The sequence below is a fragment of the Pyrgilauda ruficollis genome, unplaced genomic scaffold, assembly GCF_017590135.1.
Source record: "Pyrgilauda ruficollis isolate IOZ18807 unplaced genomic scaffold, ASM1759013v1 scaffold87, whole genome shotgun sequence".
NCBI lineage: Eukaryota > Metazoa > Chordata > Aves > Passeriformes > Passeridae > Pyrgilauda > Pyrgilauda ruficollis.
The window spans coordinates 510,820-537,865 of record NW_024530710.1 but is presented as its reverse complement, the minus strand read 5'-3'; the positions used below and the strand labels follow the sequence as shown (position 1 = coordinate 537,865).

Genomic DNA, 27,046 nt, shown 5'->3' with positions numbered 1-27,046 from the left:
GCCCCTCAGTGTCTTTCTTGCAGTGAGGGGCCCAAAACTGAATACAGGATTGAGGTGTGACCTCACCAGTGCCCAGCACAGGGGGACAATCACTGCCCTGGTCCTGCTGGACAGACTTTTGGATGCAGACCAGGTACCATTGGCCTTCTTGGCCACCTGGGCACACCCTGGCTCATGTTCAGCCACCGCTGATCAGAGGTTCTTTTCCTCTGGGCAGCTTTCCAGCCACTCTGCTCCTACCTTGTGTCACTGCAGGGGGTTGTGGTGCCCCAAGGGCAGGACCTGGCACTTGGCCTTGTTGAACCCCATACAACTGGCCTCGACCCATCAACCCAGCCTGTTCAGATCCCTTTGCAGAGCCCTCCCACCCTTTGGCAGATCCAGTCCCATCCAGCTTCATGCTGTCCACAAACTTACTGGGTGCCCTTGATCCCCTCATCAGTATAATTGATAAAGAGGTTCAGCAGAACGGGCGCCAGTACTGAGCCCTGGGGGACACCACTGTGACTGGCTGCCAGCTGAATTTAACTAAATTTGCTTGTGGCAACAGAGGTAGCAAACAAAAAAAAAAAAAAAAGGAGTTTTTCTCTTTTTCCCAGAGAAAGAAGAGCTGATACCCGAAAGAGTTTTAGCACAAATCTCTCAGTGATTTTAATAATAAGAAACATTTTAAGAGCTCTTTACTAAGTTTTCATTTAGGGAACATAGATCTGTCCTGTTTGTCCTATTATTGTTTAGGGTAGAAGGTTTTTATCCTTCTTCTTCTTCCCTGACCCAAGAACCACAAAATGGCTTTTCCTGGAATGGTTCAATTGCATGTAACTATAAATTAAAGATGAGCTATCTCTATACTGAAACCCTGTTCAAGACCCACATCAGAACATGTCTGTCCCACATTTACAAAATGTATATTTTCTTCATGCTAAGGAAACTGACCTTTACAAGTGGCTGTGTGCTTTGTGCTTCTGTGAAAAAAACAAGCTTTAGCTGTGGTTTGAGAAAGGTGAGCTTCTCTCACCAGGGGCACATACCTTCCCAGGAAAGGAAGCACTGGTCTCATTAAGATCCAGTAGAGGACGAATTGCCCTGCTAAGAAGAATGTTTTGCAAGTTTGGTGTCTAAATAATGAAGAAAAACACAGAACACTCAAAATAATAAGACCTGCCATTCATACACAAGTTTAACCTCGAAGGCTGAAGCGTGGCAGGTAGGAAAAAATTAAAAGCATTTCAAAGTGCCAGGCAAAACTCTGAATGTATCTTCCCACAGTGACATCTGCCCACCCTTTACCATAATGGAAACTGTGTCTCAATCATATCATATTTTCCTCCTGACCTCTATGGCTACATATCAGACATTGCAGGAAAAAAAAAGTAATGCAAATAAACATACAGAAAATGAAATTCAGAACTCTTAAAATCAATGGCAGTTTTGCCACTGGTTTCAGCAGAGCCAGATTTCACATACAGATAACAAAGCAGGTCATCAGTGTCCATGTCAGATCACTTCCTGACTATGAATGGAAGCTTCTTTTGGCAAAGGGAGCTCGGCTTTTACCTTTCTAAAGTCCTAATTCAGTGTAGTACTTAAAGCCCTTGAAAGAGAGATTATTCAGTGTTACACTAAGTAAATCCAACTGCAACCTGAGTTTGTAGCTTCAGGGAAAACACACAAGTGAAAAGGAAGGGACATATCCTCGCTGGGAAGATGGCAAGACTGAGCTCTCCCTAACCCTTGCTCTCCAATGCATTGTTTTCTGGTATTGAGTGACTAAAGAAAACATCTTCCCAGTTTGGGGAAAAGTGGCATATCTGCATCCTAGACAAGGGACTAAAGGAGGAAATATCTCCAGGCTCTTGCTAAGCATCACATTTCTGTCAGTGGTGGCACACTCAAAGCTCAGCAGCAGTCCTCATGCTTTGGGAATCTCAAACACCAGGGAAATCCTCTGAAACCCAAGGCTTGCAAGGTACCACCAGAGGCCAGATGAGGTTCAGAGTGGTATTATCCAGTCTTGACCATTCTTCCCAAGATGAAGCAGCCATCAGCTATCCAGTCTCTGAGGACACCTGAACTAAGTCTCCACAACAGCCTTAAAACCTGATCTCTCCACAATCCCCATCCACCTGGAAAAAAAGGGAAAAAAAGTCTGTAAAAACACGCTTCTGGTTGAAAGCACCTTCCTGCATAAGACAGCACATATTCTAGCTTTTGAGGTCAGGTGGTATAGAAAGGGTTAACCAACATTCAACAAACGGGCAAACTGTTCTTTTTCAGTGTTTCCAGTTTTAGAAAGTCCCAGTCAGTTCTCTGGATAGAGCACATTTTTAAAGAAAATGGGCCAGAAAGTCCTCTACAGATGAGTCACACTGACAATATTGGAGCAGAACAATGAATTGTTGTCCTATCAGGGCTAAGCCAAAAATAGTTGTTTTCGTAAGCCTTTCACCTGATTCTCATTTCTCATTTGCACTGAGGTCCAGAGGGGATGGGAGAACCAGTTTAACACTAAACTCTTTCAAGATGTATAGCAGAAGTACATTACTGAAAAGTATGTAGTAAATGAGACTGGTGGCAAATTGCTCCAATATTAGCAGAAAAGGTGACTCTGACCTCAGAAGGTGGTGGGCAGGTTATGGTATCATTCTGGGTTTCTGCCTCTCTAATCTTTCTTTGTGCATTGTAAGTATTCCTCTTTTCATTTAAATACCCCAACACTTGTTTATGAGGGCATGTGAGAGGTAGGCCTACTCTGGTTATTATTACTGACCCCAGCAGTCACATTGTTCCTGAAATAAAAGTCCATAATGACTGCAAATCATTCTCAACCATCTGTTTATTTCCAGCATTTAATGCTTATACAGGTCTTTCATAAAGAGCACAATCCACATGCCCTGTCTTGGAGGGACATAAGAGTATGCTACAAGTAATGTACATAGGGCAAAACTTTGTTATATCCTTGCAGCCTAAGCACCTTTTTATCACACTCACCTCCAAACTCATCTGTGCTAAGTGGTGTGCCCAACCAAGAGAAAACCGTGTCATGTCATGGCAGGGCTGTTTGGCCTAAATTCAAAGTGGGCCATGGTTTTAGATACCTGAATTAAGACATGATAAAAGGAGTAAATTTTCAAAAGTACTAAATATCTGCCCATAAAGAGAGACATAAATATAGACAGAAATAATATAAAATTTTAACAAAGCCAACAATTCTTTCTCAGTTAGAATACTAGCAAAAAAACCAGAACACTAAAGCCTATATTAAGTCTCTGACATGAAAAACCCTTCAGTAAGCCACACAAAACTCAAAGATGTCAGATAAATAGCACAGTAACTGGCTGGCATAGAGAAATCAAACAAAGTCTTCAAAACTGCTGTGGAGAAGATGGCAGAGCTCAGAAGTCGAATATTTCAAGTGGTTACACATATCCTTCCCTGGAAGCTGGCAGCTAACCCTGTACACATTTTTTAAAAACCATTATGGAAGTTGTCACGTTCTGTGACATGTTGATCAAGGTTCCCCACCAAGCAAGGGGCTTTACTTAACCTCAGACCTGCTTTTGAGTTGTGCACACATCCCAGCACAAACATACAAACACAAGTCAACAGACCTGCAGTGTCATGGAGCCAACGATATTCGTTCAAAGCTTCAGGCTGGGAGAGGGGGCCAGAAGATTTTGGCAGTGCTCAGACCTCCCAGCCTGAGAGGAGAGGCACTCGGGTTGCTCAGTGCACATTTGGGAACACGACAAGAGCTTTGTAACTCCCCCTTCACTGGTGAGCATAATGAAAGGACGGGGGGTGAGAGGATGCAAAGCAAGGAAAGGGGGGATTTTTCCCCCCAGCCCCTCAATCCATCACAGAGCATTCATTTTCAGCATTTAGGGCTACTCATTTATTCACCTGGTTCTTCACTTTACCATTCTGCAAGTGCTGCAAACACTTTCGCAGCTCTTCTAACCAGAGCAGTTCAGCTACAGCGCAGCACCTCAGTCAAGCTGCATGTCTCTTCAGGTCTGGTTTTATTAAAAAGCAGGAGATTCAAAAAACTGAATGAACACAGAAATAGGTTCAAAGAACATTCAGGACAGAGAAAGAACCATCCTATACACTAAGCCCTCTGTGATACTAAAATAATCCCTGTTGCCTCCTTCTTTGTTTAGACCATGCATCTTATGCTCATGGGACTCCATTTCAACGGGACACAAAGATACATCAGTGTGGTACAAACAGGCAGGACCAAGGTCCACCCTCTACTTTTCAAGCCAGGCACATGTCTCAGCTTAGTGCCTTAGCCAAAGACATGCCAGCTGCTCTGGAGATAACGCATCATGTCGGTGTAGACAAGCAGAGTGATGTTGATCTCTTGGCTGACCAACCAGGCTACTTCCTATGGTCAGAAAACTGTGTAAGTTAAAGTTTCATTTCTCATTTTGACACTTGTGAGATTGCATCTGGAGCATTGTGTTCAATGTTGGGTTCCCCAGTACAGGCAATGCATTGACATAATGGGCAAAAATACATTTCATCTATAACTCATCTGTGCTGGATTACAAGACTGCTCATTTATGAAGGATGAGCTTTACAGCACTGAATGAGATCAATTTTAAGGAATTTTAAGGGCAGAAAAATAGTAATTCTTTCAACAACAAGCATGACCAGTTTGACTACAGTGGATGCCTTTTATTATTCCTAATAATAAAACAGACACTAGTACAGATGTGTATACAGGTATAGCACAGACACTACTATGTGACAAGTAAGACACTGCACATCAGGTTGCATACCATTTGTGTTTAATACTCTCATAATTTTGAGCTGTCTTTCCTTCTGTGCCTTCTTCTTCTTCTTCTCACAAATAGGAAGATATACCACACTTTCTAATTGTATCATCAGTGATCTATGAATCTCCTACAGTTTTCTGTAGTCCAGAACAAAACTCCTCTTGTCATTTAACATTTCTTCCACATTATTTTATGTCTACTGTCTGAAGTCCAAGGGTCTCTTTCCTTCCTTGTCATGTGAGAGCAATAATAGAAATTCAGCAAGTACAGGATTTTCAAGAGAGACAGTATCTGAAAGCAGTAAAGTCTAATAGAAATTGCAAAATTCACATCTGTTCTACCTCACCACTGAGGCTCCTGTATTCCAAAACCTTCATCTTGTCCATACATGTAAATAAGACAAGTTGGTTCCATCCCTTGGCACTGGAACCAGCTACCCAACTGCTCATATCCAGACAGCCAAGCTCTTTCACATCCCCAGAACAAGGTGCCTGCTGCCTAATTACTACTGATGATGGCCTCTGGCCAGTGTGCATCCGCAGATGGTGCCCAGGGACTGTCTGGAGCAGCTCTAGCTGGGGCTGGAGCTGTGCTAACAGCTTACAGAATGGACAGGTATACACCAGTGCCCAGGGTTATGCCTTGTCCCTATTTAATCTGCTGGGATAAACCTGGCCACAACCTCCTACAGCTCTTGGATTTGCAGACTTTTCTTCTCTCTCTTGGTCATCACAGAAGAATAGCATCTGCTAAGGCAAAGCTCAACTGCACTTCTAGAATTTTGTCAGCAAGGGCTGGAAAACAGATGGTCAGTTCATAAACTTTTCAAATTTATTGTAATTATTTATCACACCTGTCTGTTTAAGTGTCTTTAAGACGCTAAGGTGACTGTTGTTTTTTCAGGAAGTAGACTGGTAGACATATGGGGAGAAATAGGGAGTAAAACATAAAGTATGTGTCAAGTTCTGGAAATAAAATGTTAGACAAGAAGTGACAGATCAAATACTGCATGTCTGCCACTTACAATCTGGTCTCTAAAGCTCCAAAAGACACAGCTCTTATTTTAAGGTCAGGTTTAAACACCCTTCTACATTGTCTTTGCACAACTTGATGGAGACACATGCCTGGGGGGCCACCTTGTACACACTGGCCCTGCCTGCCATTTATCACCGTGCTGGAAATGCTCATGAATTACTCTCCACATATACTGGTTTATTTAGAGATCATTTGGGTTGTCCATGTGTGAACAGGGCCTTTCATTGAAAACCTGCAAGCAGCCAGACAGAGGGAAGGAGGGCTTGTGGGAGGGCATGACAAAGTGCTTCAAGCAAATGACACCCAAACTGTTCCACCTCTGCAAAGCCAGCAGGTAGCCCACAGCATGGAGGAAACACCAGTGCAAACAGCTGCCACTTCTTGCTCGGCCAAAACCAGGCATTCTGCATGTTTATTTAGACTCAGCTGACTATTAATGTATACTCACATAACACTGACCACGGGTGTTGCAATGACATGTTTCAATGTTCCAATGGAATCTTGTTTTCTATTGACCCTTTCCAGACAGACCAGAAACAGGTAATTCTAGTGAGGAGGAAAAAAAAAAATAGAACAGAAAAATTAGGAATAAAAGAACACTTTCCTTCTTAGAACCTTGAAATAACTTGGAGTTGGTATTTACAGAGGTGGATGCCATGCTGGGTTTCCACTCTACTAAAGGGAAGACACATAGCTACCTGCCCTGTGAATATTAATAACAGTGCTAAGCAATGTCATGCCAATTGCCTGACAATTACAATTGTAATTACAATTATACCTTTAAATTTGAATCCATTGGGGCAGAAGAAGGACACCCATGTGCAGCTGAATGTTAACAAATCACTGCCTGGGAGGATAGTCCCATTCAGAGGCCTCACATGAACCTTCCTGGTCTTTCGACAACTTCCTATTCAGCCCTTGCTCTCCTCCTCTTGCTCTTCTCAGAAGCCAGACTGTGAGCCACCAACAGCTGATATATGAAGGACTTGGGCACTTGTTCAGCTGAAGCAGAAAAACCCATCCTTTGGCAGTGGAGAGAAGGCATTTCCTATTTAATGTGGTGATTATTAAAATGCAAAAAAACTCAGGTTCCAATACAACTACTACAGTATCAATGGATATCTCCTAATATTTCAAAACTGAAATGTCTGAGCTAAAGATGTATATCTTGTTTTGGAACATGAAAGAAGAGTACAAGTCTGAGAGAGTACGTTGCTGTATTTTGGGGTAATCATGCCAAATCACTCCACTGACTAAACGATGTATATATGTATATATGGATATATATAATTATTGATATCAATGTAAGTCCAAAACTAGGCCACTTATTGCTCTGGTCTGTGCAAACTCTACACATACCTTTCACCTAAAAGAACTCTAGCTGCATCTCATGAGGTGACAACTCCATCCAAGGACCCCATCATCACAGTACCAGTCAGCTGCATGAAATATCACAACAGTCCCTTGAAACCAAGCTCACTCCTTGGAGAGACCTGGCTTCCAGCTACTGGCAGAGAGGCCAAAATCCTGACTGCTGAATGTATGCAAGCCAAAGACCAGTCCCTGCTAAATGAAACTTGGAAGAGTAGTATTAAAGTTAGCTCAAGCTAGAGAACTGCACTTTAGTTCACCTAGATCTGCAGACAGGATTATTTCACCATCAACAAGAGCATCATCAACAAGAATTTAGTGATGACCGAATGTCACCATGAACTACTGTCCTTTCCAGCCCAGATTTTGTTCTCTTTAATTTGCACTAGTATCAACACACACAAGGATCTTCTGTTCTATGCATGTTGACATCCACAGTGCTTTAAGCCATTTGTCTGGTGTCAAACACATTATTTCCCCATGATGGGGGAGTGAAAAACAAAAGAGTAAACAGGTTTGTTGGGAGATATCTTCCCGTCTGGAGACTATGTCTACCTACAGAAAGGGCCAGAAGGGATCCAGGAAACTGCAGAGCAGTCAGCTTTTTTTCAGTCCCTGAGAGAATGATGGAACAGGTCCTTACAAAAGCTATATCCATGCAAACACATTTCAAGAACCTGAATGTGAAAAGCCAATGTGGGCAAACTGAAGGGTCAATTTTTGTTTGAGCAAAAATCGTGCTCAGTAGAAGAAAGGAAAGTAGTGGATATCATCATCAGCTTGACTTTCACAAAGTGTTTGACACAGCCTTCCTCAAAATCCTTTTTGACAAGTCAGTAAGATGTGGTCTGGGCAGATGAAACACAAAACGGCTGAGGAACGGAACTCTGTTGAGTTCAGAGGCTCAAAAGTTAAAAGGCTCAAAATCATGCTGGCAGCTGGGCACAAATTAATTTCTTCTGAAGTCAATGCAATTCAGCTTTATAAGTGGTCTGGAAGGTAGGCCTGAATGCACTGTCACCAAACTTGAGGATGAGCCAAAGTTGGGTGAAGAGGTAACAGTGCTGGAAGAAAAAAACACCATATAGAGACCTCAATGGGCTGTCAAGATTTGGCCAACAAGAATGAAGTTTAACATGAGGTTCAGCAGAGATAAATGTCAAGTCCTGAACCTGGGATGGAATAATCCCAAGCAGGAGCACCAGCTGGGCACTGGCTGGCTGGACAGTTGCTCTGCTGAAAAGGCACAGGGTGTCTTGGCAGACAGCAAGAGGAACACGGGCCAGCCAAGTATCCTGGCAGCAATTATGGCCAACAGCATCCTGGGCTGAATTAGTGAGACTATTGCTGGTAAATGAAGAGATGTGATCTTTCTACTCAGCTCAGCACCTGTTAGGCCATACCTGGAACACACTGTTCAGTTTCTTTCTTCCCAGTTCCAGAGACATTGAAAGCCTAGAGATGGTCCAGAGGGGACCAAAAAGATTAGGGGAGTGGAGAACTTTACAAATAAATGAACTTCACTTGCTCAGAGGGAAGGCTTAGTGTGGGAAAATCAAATGACTGCCTTCCAATACCTAAAAAGTAGCTCTGGAGGAGATGCATCTCTTCACAAGGGTGCACTATGATAGGAGAAAAAGCAATGGGCCAAACTGGCTTCTAGGGAAGTTCTAGGGAAGCTCCATGTGAATATCAAAAAACTTTTTTTCTGTGAGAGCAACATTAGGATCAGTTGCCTGAAGAGAACGGAATCTTTCTCCCTAGAAATAATAAAGATGTAAATTGATTCACCCTCAACTAACCTAATCTAATCTAAGATCCTGTTTTTAATGGGAAGTTGGATCAGATGGTGTCAGGAGGTCCCTTCTAACCTAGTCTTGTCTCTGTTTCTGTGCTTCCTTCCCATATCTTCTCAACAGATACTTTGCTATGCATTTATGTCAGGGATAAAAATTGTCCTGAGCTTTTCAATTTGGAATAGAGAGCAGTAAGGATCCAACAGCAATTTCTTTCCACGGTTGTCCAACATACAAAGATCTTTAAGATCTCTAACTCAAAGAGCAGCTCCAGCTCTCACACACCCAGACTTTTAATGCCCTGGGTTGCACCCTAACCTGGACACCTGGCAGACACTCTCTCTGCCAGGTGTCTGCCCAGTCTAACCCTGCCCAGAGGGGCTGTGAGTCTCATGCTCTTGCTGGCCATGCCTCCCCAACTACGGTTTTGTTTTATGCTCCACGTCATGCCAGCCTGAAGCATGAGCCCTGCCCTTCACCTCATGGGCACGGTCAGGCATGCATGGCCCTGCCTCTTACTGGGAGCAGCAACCTTTCATGAAAGAGGAAAAAAAGAAACTGCTACCAGTAAAGGCAAAACTGGCTGCAAGCAAAGGTCTCACCTAACAGAAACACCAGTGATAGCTTGAGCCATGAGCCCGAGAGACAAACAGAGCCTCACAGATACCCTACTCCAGAGCCAGCAGCCAAAGGGTTAACTGTGGTAGCAATAACAAGGCAAATTATTGAGATGTCTACTTTTTGGCTAGCCACCTTTGAACTCACCATCCCACTCACTGCCTCCCTGCTAGGATCCATACCAAGATGAACGTGATAAGGAGGATGGGTTTATCAGTCACGCCAACATTTTCTTGTCTTGCATGTGGCAGGGAAGCAAGGCAGCAAGTAGGCTGGAGCAGTGCCAGGGGCATGCGGCTGGGGAAGTGTCAGGGCCACCAAGTGCTGTCACACACCCCTGGGATGGCTTCCACCAGTGTGAAATTGTCTCCATCACGGAAGCCACACCTGAAATACCTTTCCAAAATTGCTTCTGATAAGCAGCAATTCCTACCCTGAGGAATTGTAGGCATGTCTAGCCCCAGACTCCTCCCTTTCATGGCCCCAGTCACTAGCTTGCTGTAAATGAGGGCGATACAGACACCTCCATTGCTATTAAGTACAATGAGATGTCTGAGACAATGGAACCTACTCGGTGCAGCAGTCTTTGAGGCACTTGGGATGATGCCCAGCTGTGTTTTACTTGGCCCATCCATGGGCTTCCAGGAGACCCTGCGTCACTGCTCCCTGTCCCAGCAACATGCCAGGGCAGCCACACAAGCTGGGGAGGAAAACAGGAACATTAGCAGCAGGGCAGGCAGCAGCCAAGCAGCCACCATGGAGCCACCTGGAAACTGGAAAACAGGGAGAGTAGGCACCTATTTTTATGAAAATTATCTGCAATTAGATATTAACTGATTCAGACCATGCACAGGAAGACAACACAGGCTTGAAAACAGGAATGAAGCACAACTTCACAAAGGCAGGAAACTGATGTATACTTATACCAATTTCCCACACAAAAATATCCAGTAATTCACTGTCCATGCTCCCTCTGCTGAATACATTGGCTGAAAGGAATCAAACATGTCAGAGAACTGACATGGTAAGCTAAGCTGGTAAGCTTTCAATGCATTTTGTGAAAATAGCTGAGCAGAGGAGAAATCCCAAAGCCGCCAGCCCAGCTTGGGGTGAGTTCATGAGGTATCAGAGATCAGAGGCTCTGTTTGGGGACCAGCTGTGGTCCCAGGCCTATGAGTACAGAGAAGGCACAGATAGTCCCTGGATATGTGAAATGGTGGTGGGAAGGTGTCTGGCCAGGTGTCTCTGCAGGCGATTGACTCAAGTGGAAGATGTCAAAGATGGCCTTCCATGTCAAAGAAGCTGTCAGTGCTGGTCTCTGCAAACTCTTGTGCTTGGCAAAACATGGAAAACACAGACATACCCAAAGAAACTGAAGTTTGGTTAAAAAAGCATTAGAATTTCCTCCTTACACTGACCTACATCGCCAGTGGGCATCAGTTTTCATCCACAGTTTTCATCTCAGCTCCTCAACACTTCCAGTATCTCAAAAGTTTTCCCATGCTTTGTAAAATCAGGAGTCTGCAGCACAAACACAAGCACAGAGAAATGTGTGATGGCCAGAATGCTCAGTGCTCGGGCAGGGCTCACAGAGGTGGCCAGCACAGAGCTGGCCAGGAGCAGCAGGGATGTGCTTGTGTAGCCTGAGGAGCGGGCAGCCCCAGCTCCTGCCTCCTCTCTTCCCTGAACTAAAGCAGCTGTAGCTGCTGAACCACTTGGGTTTCCAGTAGAAGAATTTTGAGGTGAGTTGCTATGGATATGGGGCCATCCTAAAACAGAGACTGATTTGGGAACAGCTTAATGCCTTTGGGTGTGGACACCCACAATTCAGCTCTGTGGTACATCCAGACATTTCAGTCTTCACTCCTAATTTTCCAGAGCTCTTTTGAGTGACCATTCACCACCTGCTAACAGGTTACGCTTGATTTTTATTGAAATCCCATCCTGATATACACAAACCACACAAAAAAAAGACATCACCCCAAAAGGACCAAGTGTGGATAGACAGCTATGACAGTGAGGATGACAAACAATGCAGTCCTGACTGTAAAGAAAATGTAGTGGGCAATGCTGCCATGTTTGTGTTCCCCAGCTCGTTCAAGGTTCAACCATAGAACCCAAAGTATGAAGGAGATGCAAAAGATGAAGACAAATGGTGTGCTGGTGTGGGAATGGTAAGAAATGTTGGGGAATTCTCTTACTCAAGCAAATTTTCCTGTGTCCTGTCATAGGAAATTATTTCAAATATTTCACCTATGATAAAAGGGAAGTATTCTAATTGAGGGTTAAAAATGGGAATTCCTGTGGCTGAAAGAAGGAACATCCATCACAATGAGATGCCACCTGCACACTGAGAGAAATAACTTTCACAAGAGCTGAGACTACTCAGAAAGTGGTGTATTCTAAAGCTTTTCTTGGACTTGGGATGTTGTCTTCTTAACTTAGCAGACCCAGAGGTCCTTATCAGTGCTAGAAGTTCAGATAACTTGGCAATCTTCCTGAACATTTTCTTCAAAATTAATAAACCTGACAAGCACAATATGAGTTACAAACTGCCTTGACTTCCAGGAATAAGAGGATGGTTCAAAGAATGCAAGCCTGGAGCCCGATGGAAAAAGAGCCTATCTTACAGCAGAGCCTTCCCATCCCCACCCACATTTTTTCAGTCAATCTTCTACCCCCTGAACTTTTGTTACCAGCAGTTGGGATGTCTCCATGCAGCAAGACTCATTCCAACTGGCAGCTCTGGATCAAAGAGCAGTGGAAGCATTCATCAGTGTGCCTAATCATTTCCAATCGCAAGAAACTTTTCTCTGTGACCTGGCATATAAACACCGAGTCATTTCACTCACTGGTTGACGCACCAGAAACCAAACAATGCTTATCATGCCTAATTCATCTTACTCCTGCGGGTTATAGATGGATCAGCCTGCAATCGTCCTGCAGCAGTGGCAAACTTTAGGTGCTTTACTTAATCAAACTGATTAGCAACCTGTCTGTAATGCCTTTTATCTGTTGGTGGCAAAGTAGTTTACCAGCATTAAGTGCACCTAATTTTGCGATAGCAAAGCAAGACATGGTGACGTATTTAAAAGCACCTCCAGTGATGTGGGGGAGCTCTTGTTTTAAGGAGGTGGGGAGGTTCAAGGCAGCAAGTTTTGCTGATGTACGAAAACTGCTTTGAAAATTAAATGAGCGAATGGCGGAGTCAGGGAGGGAGCCCAGGAATTTTGATTGCCAGATATCTGTGCTGCCCATAGTGCCATATGGTTTGTTGCAAAGGAAAGGAATAATCAAACCGGACATCTGTGCCTAGAGCCTTATCTATTTGGACACCATCCTCTGGACAGCCACACTCTGAGCACAAACAAAGAGTAATGAGATCTCCTCTACCCTTGGCGGATCCGCAGGGGGACGTGGTGCCTCCTGCACTGGTTCAGGTTAATATGTGTGTGATCGCCACCTGTTTGGGAGTTTGCTCCCATGGTAACACTGATTTCTTACTTAATGCCAAGAGCAGAACAACAGCCCTGTCACTGTTACAAGGAAAGCTGACAAAAAGCTGAGGTTGCTTTAGCTTTCCACAGCTTTTATTCCGGTGCCCCTGACCTGGGGGGGGGGAAAAAAAGCAGAAATAATTATGCCAAAGGTCAGCGTGTTCCAGGGCACTTTGTTCCCACTTTGAAGGAAAGAGATGTGAAGGGTGGAAGAGAAACCTGCTGCTACACCTGACAGGCTCTCATGGATAAGAGCTGGTGATGGAGCCCTGCAGAACCCATTTGCAAACTTGCATGACCTGCCTTGAACCTTGTCCAAAACTATTCCATTCTTTTCTTCAGTGCCTGGTGCCAGAGGCAATCCAGCTCCCTTTCTCCTCTCTCCTGGACACCAAACAGTATTTCTTCGCCCTGAGAGAAGATGCCTTCAGGCAGAAGTGTGAGAAGGTGAGGAAGGACGGGAAGAAATGCACGAGCACATGGAGACTTCCCTCCTACATCGATGCAAGCCCATCTGCTGTGGTGGAAAGTTAAACGAAGGATTTCCTGGTGGAAAGGCTGCCAACTTGAAGCTTGGGAGAGCTGGTTTTCAACACCTGCTCAGCCACAAGCTTGCTGCCTGGCCTTGCACAAGTCACTCAAGACCCACATGTATAATGGTACTGACATATCTGGCTCCTGGAAGGAAGTCCTTGACACCAAGCTGGTTGGCTGCAGAGGATTAGGCACCTATGAATAAGTTTGGCATGAGGCAACACAGCCAACGATGGCTGCCAACCAGGGCAAGAGGAGGTGCCACAAATCAGCAGCAAATCCCCCCCAGGTCTCTGGTTTGAATTGCACATCTCTGCAGGAGCCTGCTGGTGGGAGGGCAGCAAGGGGCTGCTTCACCCTCTGTTGATCCAGCACCTGCAGTGGCTTAGCGCATTATCAACCCTTGCTCTCACTGCCCCACCCCAGATCTCTGCAACCATTCAGACCCCAAACTGTGCTACATCCCTTTGATTCCCAATCCCAATCTGCTGCAGAGGTTTAATAAACATGACTGGACATGCAGGGGACAGGCAGGACATCTGGAAGCAGTAGTACTTCCACGAGCTTCAGGGAGCAATGCCAGGGCTGGTCCCCAGGTAACTCCTCTCCCTGCAGATGGCTGGGGACAGAGATTTTCTACCTCTGCTTGTCACCTGGTGGTCAGGCACCAGGCAAAGGAAGGCTTTGGATATGGAGTTGTGCACAAACTCCAGCTCTCAAGAACCTAAGCAGAGCTATATCTCCCTCCGTTTATGAGCAGAGAGTGCTATTTCTTTGTCGACCAGGCTGAGACAGTGCTAAATTTTGGTAGTAACTCATACCCTGGGGCTACAAGGTCCCAGGCAGGTAGGAGGGTGTCACTGCCATGCTCACCTGAGGCTGGGCACCCCCAGCAGCATCACTGCAAACACTGGGGAGATATATCAGCATCCCACATCTCTTGGATTTGCTACCTGTTCTGCAGCTGCTCAGCCAGCCTGTTTCCTATCATCAAAATGTGAATAAGGACAGAAGACAGAGGTGATGCCTCAGTCTCACAGTGAGAAAAGCAGACAGGCAGAGACTGGATATTCCCACACATCAATCATTCAGAAACCATTCTTTTTCATAGATAACCAGCTCATCTTTCCTAGGCGCTGGCCGAGGATGACAGTGAGGAAGGTCGCAGGAGATGCAACACCAAGATCACCCTTCCCTACACCTGACAAGTGCCAGAAAAAAATCAGGGACTTACAGAAGAAAAAGCACTGCTGCTTCTGCTGTAAGGCCAAAGCTGGGAATGCTGAAGTTATCACACAGTGAACTGTTTTGATAGTGATTAAGAAATGCCACTGAGCTCTCCTGAACCGAACACAAACCACACAGCCTAGATCCATCAAGGTCAATGCAGCAGCACAAATTTCCTAAGGTAAATCAAATGTACTTCTCCAGGAAGAGAGTAACTGTGGAGTTGACTTTTCCAAACCCAGAGGAACCTGCTGGCATGCCTTCCCTGCAAAGGCAAACCTGTTGCGGAGAAGAGCAGCTTAGTAAATCTTGGATAAATCATAGCCAAAGGTCCACCCTCCCACAAGCCAGGAGAGACGTGAATGAGCTCAGTGGGCCCTTGGAGTATTGCAACCAAGCTCCCTGCTGCTAACTGAAGATGTACCCTCCCTCTGGGTGAGGATTTTGTGCTCAGCCTTGGCACTAATGGCAGGCTCCAGAGCTCAGGAACCAGAGCAAGCACCCTCTTGCACTTACCTGCACTGATGTGCTCTACACAAGAACAAAGTGCTTGATGCAGGGCAATGACTGTGAGATGCACGCTGCTGACACCTGAAAGGGAGCCAAGGAAAATGGGGAAGGAGCACAGGGGGCCCCTTTTTCCTCATTCCCTTCCAATCACTGGAAATGTGTTATTGGTGACACAAAAAATGTTGTAGGATACACTCAAACAGCCCAGTCTAGGCAGACAGAGCAGGATTGCTGCTGTTCTCTCCTGTCCTGACCTGCATTTTTGAAGTTCACGTGATTGTCCTTCCCATTCTGTATTAATTTCCTAATGTGATTTGAAAGTGGGTCAAATGAAACAATTGCCATTTTGCTGAAGCTTAAAATGAAAAAAAAGGAGATAACTAAAACTCAAGGTTGGGCCTCTCCTCACCCTCATTATTCTTTTGACATTAACTTGTTTATGAGAAACCATTTAACTTACTGTGGAGTAAATATTTTGATTACAAAAAAAAGAAAGAAAAAAGCTAAACAACAACATCAGTAACAACCCCCCAAAAAACCCCAAAACCAAAAACAACAGCAAAAAAGCCCAACACTGAAGGAAGAAAGGGGAAAAATCACAGCTTTCTCAGTCCCATGAAATACATCTCATTCATTCAAAACCTAGAATAAAATTCAGGCAAAAAAGTTTATTCCACAACTCCCACCATTCTCATGTTTTCTGTAAAAACTCACACTTTTCACATGGTTCAAAGATACATAATAGATGTGAGATTTATAATTGCATCATCACTATTTCAGCTAAAAAGAAAACATGAAACCTTCTGCCATCCATTAGTGAATTAATGTCAAATAGGTGAAAGAGGTTTGTACTTAGTTATTCAGACAGACAAAAGGGAAAAAAAACCAAAACCAAAAAAAAAAAAAAACCAAAAACAAAAAACCCAAACAAAAAAACCCAAAAAAAAAAAAAACCAAAAACAAAAAACCCAAACAAAAAAACCCAAAAAAAAAAACCCAAAAAAAACAACAAGAAAAAAGACCAGCAAATCAACGTGGTTTGTATCCAGGGAGGAGGTAGTTTTCCCTCACTATTCTGGACAGCCATTCAAAGAGCCAGAGCCTTGCATCCTCCGAGGGTCCAGCAAGGGCTGCAGCCAGCAGGACAGGTACACACAGGAAGGGGAAAGCTTGGTGCTTGTCTGGCAGCTCAGCAGCCTTTCTGAGAAGCACATGGGAATCATCTTCTCAGCAACATCTACCTGGAAAGGGGATATGGGTTATAGTTTGCTACTAATAGTCCACTGCTATCATCCTCTCAAAGCCCAGAAGTTTTGGATAAAACAAACTGCAGTTTATTTACCCAGATGCCCTAATTTGAAGCCATGGTAAAGTGGTAACATCTCTGGTGAGCTTAGAGATGGGAGGCTGGGCTCATGATGAGCCATCATGGGAGGCCATCCTGACAGCAAACTGGTGAAAGAGTCATGCTGCTCCTCGGCAGTGGCAAGAACCTCCCTCCATCCCTGCAAAGCAGTCGACCTCAGAACAGCTACCATGTTAGAACTCAGCCCTGAGGATGAGCTCACAGCTGCTTCCCAACATGGCATGGCTGGAAAGACTGGGATGGGATGAGCTGGAGTGCAGGGAAAGAACTGGGAAAACATTCAGTCAGGTTGAAAACAAACCTCTGCCAACACCTCCCTCCTTTCTGAGCACCTCACAAAGAGAAATGCTGCAGAAGGTGGGTTTGCTCCTAATAACAAACAAAATACCCCAGCTTTTTCTTATTAAAGACTTACCACTGACTGCTGTCCCCTGTACTTGTCTCTTTTCATACTGCTGTCCTTTCATTCTTCTGAAGGCAGGTAGAGGAGTGCCCAGTGCTGCACTGCTGGGGTTCAGCAAGTGGGTCAGGTTTGGTACAGGACCTCCAGGGACTGCTCAGCTGCAGAGAGCTTATTAGATTTTCCTTATTATTTTCATCTCAGGTGGTGTCAGACGGCTCTTTGTCAGGTTCTTTATTCCACTAACTCCTCATCATGCACACAGGCAGTGAGAGGAGCATTCACCTCACACAGCTTCAGACATCCAAAGCACAGGAGTCCACATCTCAGCCAGATTTCAGGTCTCCAACACAGCTGCTGCAGGACAACAGCCATTGCCAGAGGGAAAGCCAGATATCTTAGACACCTGTCTGGAGATGAGATGGTTCCAAAGCATTTTGTCCCGACAGTTTATACTATGCCCAGTGTTGTGGCAGAACTTCCCTACCCCAGGGAGGGGTAGAAGGTGCTTCCCTTCTTTAAGAGAAGAAGGTGCTGGGGAGTACCAGAGTTCTGAGCATAAAGGCAGAAAGACCAAAAAAATCCATCCTGCCTTCACTACACTGCATATCAGTCCCTTTCACCCAAGCCATCTTCATAGTAAGCCAAATATTTTAAACTAAACCTGCAATGCTATAGAGACATTTCCTCTAAAATCTGGAAAAGGACATAGAAATTCTAAGAGCTCCTCCTTACCCCAAACCTGCTGATCAAAACTTTCTTCCTCTAGATGTGGCAGTCAAGTCACCCCCTCATCAGCCTTCATCCCAATTAACCAAATTGCACTCCTCACGCCTGGAGTCAAAGCAAACCCAAGTCATCTGTGGCTTTCCATGAATGCCTCCTGGCACTTCTCCTCCCTTCTTCAAGTACAGACAGCAGGCAGCGTGTCCCCCTTTAAAAGGACAAAGTCACGAGTCACATCCCTGCTCCTACTTGCTCTCCAGAGTTGCAGGGTTCCGTTCTCTCTCACAGCTCCATCAGGAGCTCGCTCTCACATGATCACACACGAGGATCCCACGGACTCTCTCCCTGACACTGCTCCCCAGATGGGCTCACACACACTTCAGACAGAACCTGAATTCTTTGCTCCCAACTACACATGTTCAACTACCATAGATAAGTGTGGGTTGTTTGGTTTGGTTTTTGTTCACACTGTGCTATTTAATCAGATACCAGCCTACAAGGGCTGATTATATCCTTACTACTAAAGAGTGCGAGGTGATATTCCCAGACACTGCCTTGCTGCAGGATCCCATGGCACACAATTCCCATGGGCTATGCTGCAGTGCTGAGTCGGTCCTCAGGTGTTTGTTAAATCAGGGCTGGCATAAGGCACCATCCATTCCTGTGGTCACAGGAGGCCCATAATAACCAAGGTAGACTTGCTTTGGCCACCCATACTGAAATTTAAATAACAAGCCCAATTTCATCCTCCTTCTGGAACAATTCGAAAGCAACACAGCATGATGAAAGGACAAGAGAACAGATGGGTTTTGTTGTCTGCATGCTACCACGGCAAACTTTTCATGGAAACTCAAACCCCCTCCAGAACACCCTGACTATGTGATTCATAAATTCTAAGAGTGGAGAGAAACCAGCAAAATTATTTTGTCTGTCCGTCTGCCTAATAAAGACCACAGAATTTCATACAGTGATTTCTGCCCAAAGCCCAGCAATTTGTGGTTCAAACAGAGTATCTCAAGCAGCCCACTGTCCAGCTTTGATGTGAGGATGTCCAATGAGGCGCTAACCACTTCCCATGCTGTCAAAATCTGGCTCTTCTACAGGTTGCCTGCATCTCTTCACCACTGCATAACTTTTGTAGCCTTCCCAAAGACATTAATACTTTTAAGCACTTTTGCCATCTCTATCGAAAATCTCAAACCATCAAAAATAAGGAAAAACATATGCTAAGGCACAAAACACTAAGCAAATACACAGAAAAATAAGAAAAACAGAGAATCTCTATGTACGCTTCTGCTGTGATTAAATGGATGAAATCTATATTAAAATGCAAGGTCCACTAATTTTCCCACTCCAGATAACACAGTGGAAAAATTCTCTGGTACAAAACAAAACAAAAAAATTCCAAATGTACACCCGTGTGACTGTAGGGAAAGCACATTTGTTTGGTTACAAAAGTAGTTTTTCCTGCCACTTATAAAGCTTGCCACAGTTTCACAGCAATAAATATTACCACAGCAGAGACCTTGAGTGGACAGAACAAAATCCACTTCAAAACCAACTCCTGAAAGATCGGCTGAGTAAAAAGACAGCTCACCGCTGAACATCCCCTTCTGACTTTTTGTCTCCAAAATTCTGTGGTTGGTAGCACTGATGGGGAAAGAAATTTTTTTTTTCCCAAACCCAAAATGGCAGCAGTCCAGAAGGCTGGAAGACCACACTTGTCTAAGATGAAAAATATGTATGTTGAGCACAGAATTAACACAAGCACTTCTTCCTTGTATCCTGGAAGGAATACAAGGTGATTAAGTTCCTCCACCCACAGACCCAAAACAGCCCAGACAACAGCCCTGAGACTTCCCAGTAACAACAGCCTGTGTTGGAGGATGGGAGGGGGCTTCAGGAACCATCTCCTAAATCCACTCCAGTTCCTGTTCACCACTAAGTAACCATATTCACATTTAATAAAACCAGGCCAGAAGGTTCATTCCAACAGTGTCTCTTCTACTGCCAATTTCAAAGAGATGCTTTCTCACCCTCTGTCTGCATTGCCCCAGTCAAACTTGGGCTTGGAAAACAAATTCTCAGGATGGATATCTATGGTCCCGTGGCTCAGACTCTGCTGGGATGAACCTGGCCCCATTTTCTGCTCCCCCCCTTGAATGATTAGTGTCACCTTCAGAGCAGGTAAAGGTGTAGCTCCCGCTCATGAAGGTGGTCAGTGTGCTGCTAATAAAGGTACTGAGTGTATATGTAGGGTGTCTCGGGGAGGCTGAGGCACACACTTAATGGCACATTGTTACAGCCATACCTTTTGTGAGGTGATAGCAGGAACACCTCTGGCTGTGGCTTTCCCAGCTGTCCAGGAGGTCCTGCTACTACACCAGAGGACTATGGCAACAGGAGCAGTATCCATGTGGAGAAGAACAGGACATTGTAGGCTTATGAATTAGACACTCATCTAACAGGGCAGGTGTACACAAACCACCTAATGTACATGTTAAACTTCAGATTGTTTTAAGGCAGAGCAAAGGTGCTCTCCTTTAAGATTTCAGGCATCACAACTTTGTGCATTGAAATTCTTACATCAATTAAAACTCTGTGTTAATGTGTGTGGGTGCAATCCAAGCCTGCACAACCTCTGTGAAACAAAAGTGCACCTGAAGCAGGAACAGCTGGGCCCCATTTCTGTACACACAGACCTGCAGCAATTATCACTAAAGATGCTGTACGGCCACACAACTGCGCTGATTGAAAGAATTCAGACTTAACAGCTGAAAAGCCATTGCTTCTGAAAAAGCCAAAAGCACTGTTTTTTGAGGTCCTGGGTAACCAACAGTTAAAGCTCTGATTTCAAATTATCCACCCTGAAGTGATCATAGCAGGTAAAAGTAGTAATCCTCACCGCGCAACAGTGCAGAAGATGGAGTGAAACCCCACAGCCAGTTTAAGTATAAGCCTCGCAGTTTCCATTACTGCTACTGTAATGATTTTGCAACTCTTATTTATTTTTCACCATTTCAGCTGCTAGTTTGTGGTAAATATTTGGGGGAAAAGAAATAAAAAGAACCCAAAACCCCAGAGACTGCCCATCCTTGACAGGAACAGTCCTGGCATGCCTGGAATGTGTAAAACCACAAAAGAGACATTTCTGTTCATATTACTCCTTATGAAATCCCCTTTTAAAGAAGACTCAGCACTGGAGCTTTAGGCACTCAACAGAGCCCCTATAGGATTGCCTTTTACTTTGAAATGTGACTTATCAGCCAAAGCCCAGGCGGGTTTGGGTATCTGACTGTTGTGCCCTTTGCTTTGAACTCCAGGACCGTTATGTGCACGGCTGCCAAACTGGTCAAGCCATTTTCCTCCCCTCCTTTGTTCCCAGGTTCAGGATAGATAAAAGCTGCACCAGGCTTGCTGCCTCACCAATGCTAATTTGACTGTTAATTTTACATTTAAGGGGAAAAAAAAAATAAAACCCAACACCACACACAGTGATTATCACTGTTACCCACACAAAGGCCAGAACAACCACAGTATGATTCAACAGGACCTGGGCTGCAGTGGCTATCTCTGGACACGCACGAGAATGTTCTTTGGCAATGCCATTCTGAAGCTCTCTGACACATCCTTTTCTGTTTCTGAGTCTTTTTTTCACCCTCACAGCCTGTTATAACATCAGCAGGGTGGCAGCCTGGTGAGAGCAAGGCTTTGACCAGCCCCATCCACTTATAGGGACACCTGTAGGGCACGGGCTGAGCAGATGCCCAGGGAAGTTGATCATGCCCAACCCCTGGAAGTGTTCAAGGCCAGGTTGGAAGGGGCCCTGGACAACCTGGTCTGATAGAAGGTCTCCCTGCCCATGGCAAGGGAGTTCAGCTAGATGATCTTTACAGTCCCTTCCAACCCAAACCAGTCTGTGATTCTGTGTGAGTTTGCTTTGCTGGAGCAATGAGGCGATCAACTCGTGTTACTGCATTAGTGCAGCGCTGCCCACACCGTCTCTCAAGGTGCCTCAGGTCAAATCCTGCTCCTGTTTAAGTTCCTAGGTAAATTTTTTGCTGGCTTCTTTTTTTGCTTTTTATCTTTCTCTTTGTTTTTTGGTTTTTTTTTTTATTCCTGAGATTTCTGTGATCACCTTTCCAGTAGATCATCACTACAGGCACATGGCAATCTGGTATGAGGCTCATGTCTGGCTTGAACTTAAGAAAGCACCAGATCAATCCAAGATCAAGCTGAAACACAGGGACTGTTAACCCAAATTTCCAGCACATACTGCCTTTTGTTTGTGCAGACTGACATGGAACCCTTCAAAATGCAAGCACTGTAGTTCATAAGCAAGAGGTCTGGCAGGACAAATATTAAAGACTGTAAGAAAGCACAGGCAAAGAAGTATCTGGTACAGAACTGAAAAAACAAAAGATAAATGATAAGCAGAAATTCCCCAGTGGGCTGAGTTTATCAGTGTGATTGCTTTCAGGACTTTTTTCTTGTTGTACCACCTTGATTTGCATACAAAGCATCTCTAACAGGAAATAGCATCTGTCCTGGAGGAAAAAAAAAAAAACAAAAAAAAACCAAAAAAAACCAAGAAGGATAAGGATTTTTGCTGCCAAGAGTAAAATGTCTTTTGGCACCATATGACGTGCCAGAAAGCCCCTCTCCTCACAAAAGCAGTGGCACATCGCAGCTCTTCTTCACTCCTTGCTCTGCATCCCATCCCAGGGGCAGCAGCGCATAATACAGCTCCTCAGGAGAGCTTCCATACTTAGAAAATCTGAAAATGAAAGAAAAAACAAGCAGGTGAGTTGATTTGCATTCCAGATTCACAATTAACACTGCACTAAATTAGTTTGTAGGAAGTGGAAGAGCAAAAAGGAAAACCGCCAACTTGAAAATGCAAATCTTCACCCTACTACAATCACAAGCCACAGCCAGGATTCCTACAGGCTAGGAAGGCACCAGTAAGAACCCATTTTTCACTACTTTTGCAATGTGGTCACTTCATGAACTTGACAGTGGCTTTTAATATGTGGTTTCAATCCTATACCATATATAGCCAGTTTCATTTCCTGAAAAGAACATGAACGGAAAAGCAGAAAACCTTTAAAATTATTGTACAGGTCTTTCTGTCTTTTCTTTCTCTTTTTTGTCTTTTATTGCTGCCTTCCCACACTAAAAAAAGACATTTATTAAATTAGTACAGCATTAAAAAATGGATCTTTTCCCAAGGCTCTTGGATCATCAAGAATATAGGTTGCTGCTTTGAAACTCACACACCAACTTGGCAGCACAGCACGGAATCGCAGCATTTTGTTTGAGTATGGTATACATACATGGATACACATTATTCCTCTGCACATGGCTCCAGGGGTCGTGGTTCAAGCCCAGCAGTGAGCACAGTGAGGTATGCGCCACAGCCCTGTGCACTGGTATTGCAGGACCTCAGCTGTCCATGGCCATCAACAGTCACAGCCCCACGGGAAGCAGAGCAGCGAGTAAAATCTTGCTTTCCAGATGAGTAAGTGAGACAGTGGTAGTTACAACACTAAAGCTCTTTGCTTTTTTTTCTGCAGAACTCAGGTCATCGCCTCATCTGTGTGGGCTCTGTGTCTCTCCCTAGGGGAGCCCACACCATTATCAGGGAGAAGAAGACTTTGCCACCCCAGGGCTCCTCTGTGCTCCTCTTCCCTCCTGGCTGTGGAGAAACACTCAGGCTTTCCAAGTACAGTTACAGAGGTCATAGTTAACTATCATCTTGGCACAGCCCCATGTCCCAGCAGCTCTGCCACTCCTCAAGGGCTGGGACAGTTGTTGGCCACACAGGCCAAGTGGACCTTAGGAAAGAAACTGCAGCAAAGACCAACAGCATACTGGGCTGCAGGAGCAGAAACAGCCAGGAGATCTCAGCACTCGTTAGACCCCATCCAGACACTGCATTTTGTTTTGGTACAAGAAACACAAGGACAAACCAGAGCAAGTGCAGTGGAGGAGCAGTGGTGACTTGCCCAAACAGAAGAGGCTTGGGAACTGGGCGTGTTCAGCGAGGGCAAGAGATGGCTTTGAGGGATGCAGCAGCAGCCCCAGCAGCTGCAGGGAGGTCACTGGGAACACAGCCAACTTCACCAAAAGCAGGACTTGACCAAACAAAGTGATGAACAGCCCAGTCTGATCTCACAGCTGACCCACCCAAGATGCCTCTCAGCCTGTATTATCCTGCAGGCCATCTTCAAACTGCCACCAGTGCAAAGGCTTTGGAGGAAAGGGTGGATGATATCCCCCAAGTGAAAGAGTTAGAGAAACGACCACATCCAAGACCATGAAGGCCCAGAAGGCACCCCTAGGCACTGTGCCCATGTCCTCTCAGGACACAACAAACCCCAGTCCTGCATGCAGTCCCACAGCAGCCCACATGCAGCTGTTCATCTCAGCTGGGGTGCCAGTGGCCAAGGAACCTTCATCCACGTCCCATCTTCAGCACACACACGTCCATCCTTCTTCCCTGCTTATGTGCATAAATACACACACATAGTTACAGAACAAGCAGGATTCCCTAAGGTCCATGGCTAGGTCAATCAAAAAAGGGCTCTCCATATACTGGCCAAGGCTGCAGCCTCTACTCCACAGGATGGAGATGCCTCAAGAAGCCTTCCCTCTGCCCCACAAACTGCACAGCTCTGGTGCAGGATGACACAACTACACTGTCAACATGGTCACATCATCCTCTCCATCCCTTGTGTCAAAAAGAATGTTGGAAAAATGTCTTCCTTTCAGTCCAAATAGCCTATGTTGCTAAGGGACAGGAAATGTTCACAAGAAGATGAAAAGAGACTTTACAGACAGCACTACCAAGTTCCAGCCTTTTAGGAGGACCCATACAAACTACAAGGTAACTGTCACATGTGCTGGGTGGGCAGAAAAGGAGAGGCTCATCTTCTCACCCCAGGTCACCAAGAAAGTCAGTGGCAGAGCCATAAATCAACTTCCTCCCCACTATCCCTGAGTTCGGATGCTCCCCATCCTCTTAATGCATCTGTTTGATAACCAAGCTGTGCTAGCAGGTAAAGCTGCCCTCCACATGTTGCACATAACCACACTTCTCTTTGGAGATTGTTGCTTAAGGGATGCCAGCTCCCCACCAGAAGTCAGTCCTGATCAAATATCATCTTTCAAAAATGCAAATTTGCATCTGCATTAAGAAACCCACCCCGTTTCAATAGTATGCTCACCAAAGTGTTTTGAGATGTGGTCTTGTCTCACAGGAACTTAGAGGTTCTAAGGGTTTATCCACACGTGAGTTTTTTTGTACTTGGAAGTGAGACCAGCAAGCATTTTTACACCTACCTATTCAAAGAGTTTTATTTTCAGTACAAAGAGGGTATCAGACCACTCAGTTTCAACTTCTGCTGAAATTCCTGTGTGACCCAGGACAGCTCATTTCAAGCAGTTCTGAGTCCTCATGGTCACTTGTGCTAAACTAAATTTCTGTAACTGAACCCATACCAATGTCTGCATAAATCAGCAAGAAAACCACAGCTTCAGTCAAAGTTAGTACTTTTGTACAGAAATAAAGACTGAAAAACCCCATCTCCAGCTTCTCATTGATAGGTAAGTTCTTGAAGCCAGATATACCTTCAGAAACAGCTTCCCAAGTATAAAAGCACACTGCAACACCCTCTCCTCTTTCCACCCTCCCATTCCTCCACTCTTTGAGCAAGGCTGCAGGGCAATACTTTGCAACTTTGTTTGCCAAAGGAGAAGGATACTTTCTGTCTGGGAAGCCGGGAAGACTGTGCTGGAGCAGAGCAGACCCCGGGCATGCAATTACCCAGGCAGCAGCAACAATATGTTAATTCACTAGATCACTCTGAAATGAAGCACAGTGCAAGTCCCTGGAAAAAGTGAAAAGGAGCTTGTTAAGGAAACTGTGTGAAGGCCTTGTGCACAGCAGTCCCTTGGAGTCCAGACAAGGATGGACTTTGCACAGACATCATTTTTAGACCTGGACTGGCAGCCAGCACGCCTGCTCTTCCCACCGCAGGGCATCCAACAGGAATGACGGGAACTATGCTCAAGGTTGACAAGGGACATTGGGCAAAATTCTTATTTTTAAAAGCTGCAGAAACATGCATCAGTCCCTAAAAGGGGCACCTGCAGAGCACTCATCCAGGACAGATCACAATCATAATGCCATGCACACTCTGTCTGTGTCCAGAGATTTCTCACACTTTCAGGAGAGCAGTAAGCAGTCTCCTCCTTGGTGTCTGCAGCTGCCGAGTTCACATCCCAAGCTCAGCTCCTCTATTCAGCTGCCCAGAACTCCTTAGGTAACTCCTGTCCTCCAACAACAAACAACAAAGCCAACATAGCAAGGAGTGGAGAAACAGACTGAAATGGACCTTTGGTGAATTTGTTATGAGAAGTCAAAGCCCTCGAAGGTCTGCACTGACTGGTGATCCTGGTGCATCACCCTTCTCCTACTGACTAGGAGTGTTTTCCTCTAACACCCAGACAGAAACTATGGCCTTGTGACAGCATCATGACAGAAGTAGTCTTGCACTCCTAAATCAGAAGGGGTGCCTTGCTGCAGGCAGGAAAACTGGCTTCTCTGCTAGGGAAAAGGGACAGAAGAAGAGTCACAAAGATCTCTGCTACCTCCCTATGCTGGACAGACTGCCCACCTGCGTACTATGAATGCAGATTCTAGATATCACAAACCTCCTTGAGGAGCAAGCAATGATTTCATCAAAGGCAAGGGCAGCTTTAAACTTGCATAGCCTCTTGTAGAGAACTTTCTGTTGTAATCCATATATAGAATAAACTCACCAAGAGGAAGAGTTGCACACCAAAGCTCTTTCTGCATAGGGCTGTTGACCAGTGAACTGATACACTGAGGTCAGAGGCTCATCTGTGCCGACACACTTCTTGAGGAATGAGAGTGTGGCTTTCATGCAAAAATACGGCTGTTACCCTGAGGAGCAGGGGGCAACCAGTTTAATGCCAAGAAGTTTAAATTCAGTACTTACATTGCACCAAAACTCCTGGGTTGCTGCAGAAATAGGATGAACAGCAGCAAACATCTGGAGAAAGTCTTCTGCTACGCACTGGCTCTTTTGGAGACAGTTTTTTGAGTGCAAGACTAAGACAAATCTTGTTTAAAAATGCATCTGTTTTGTACAGAT

General features: G+C 45.0%; 2 long non-coding RNA genes across 2 annotated transcripts in view; both read right to left on the bottom strand.

Annotated features, from left to right (window-relative positions):
• Positions 1-547: 547 nt before the first annotated feature.
• Positions 548-6,927, bottom strand: LOC121364674. Its single transcript, XR_005956892.1, has 4 exons — positions 6,598-6,927; positions 6,268-6,365; positions 2,992-3,098; positions 548-2,126 (listed from the first exon to the last, which is right to left on the bottom strand). It is a non-coding gene; the product is annotated as an uncharacterized LOC121364674 (long non-coding RNA).
• A 15,561-nt stretch (positions 6,928-22,488) lies between these two features.
• The window catches only part of LOC121364669, an 86,296-nt gene continuing 81,738 nt past the window's right edge, over positions 22,489-27,046 (bottom strand). Inside the window, exon 4 of the long non-coding RNA XR_005956891.1 lies at positions 22,489-22,641. This is a non-coding gene — a long non-coding RNA (uncharacterized LOC121364669). The remainder of the gene's footprint in view (positions 22,642-27,046) is intronic.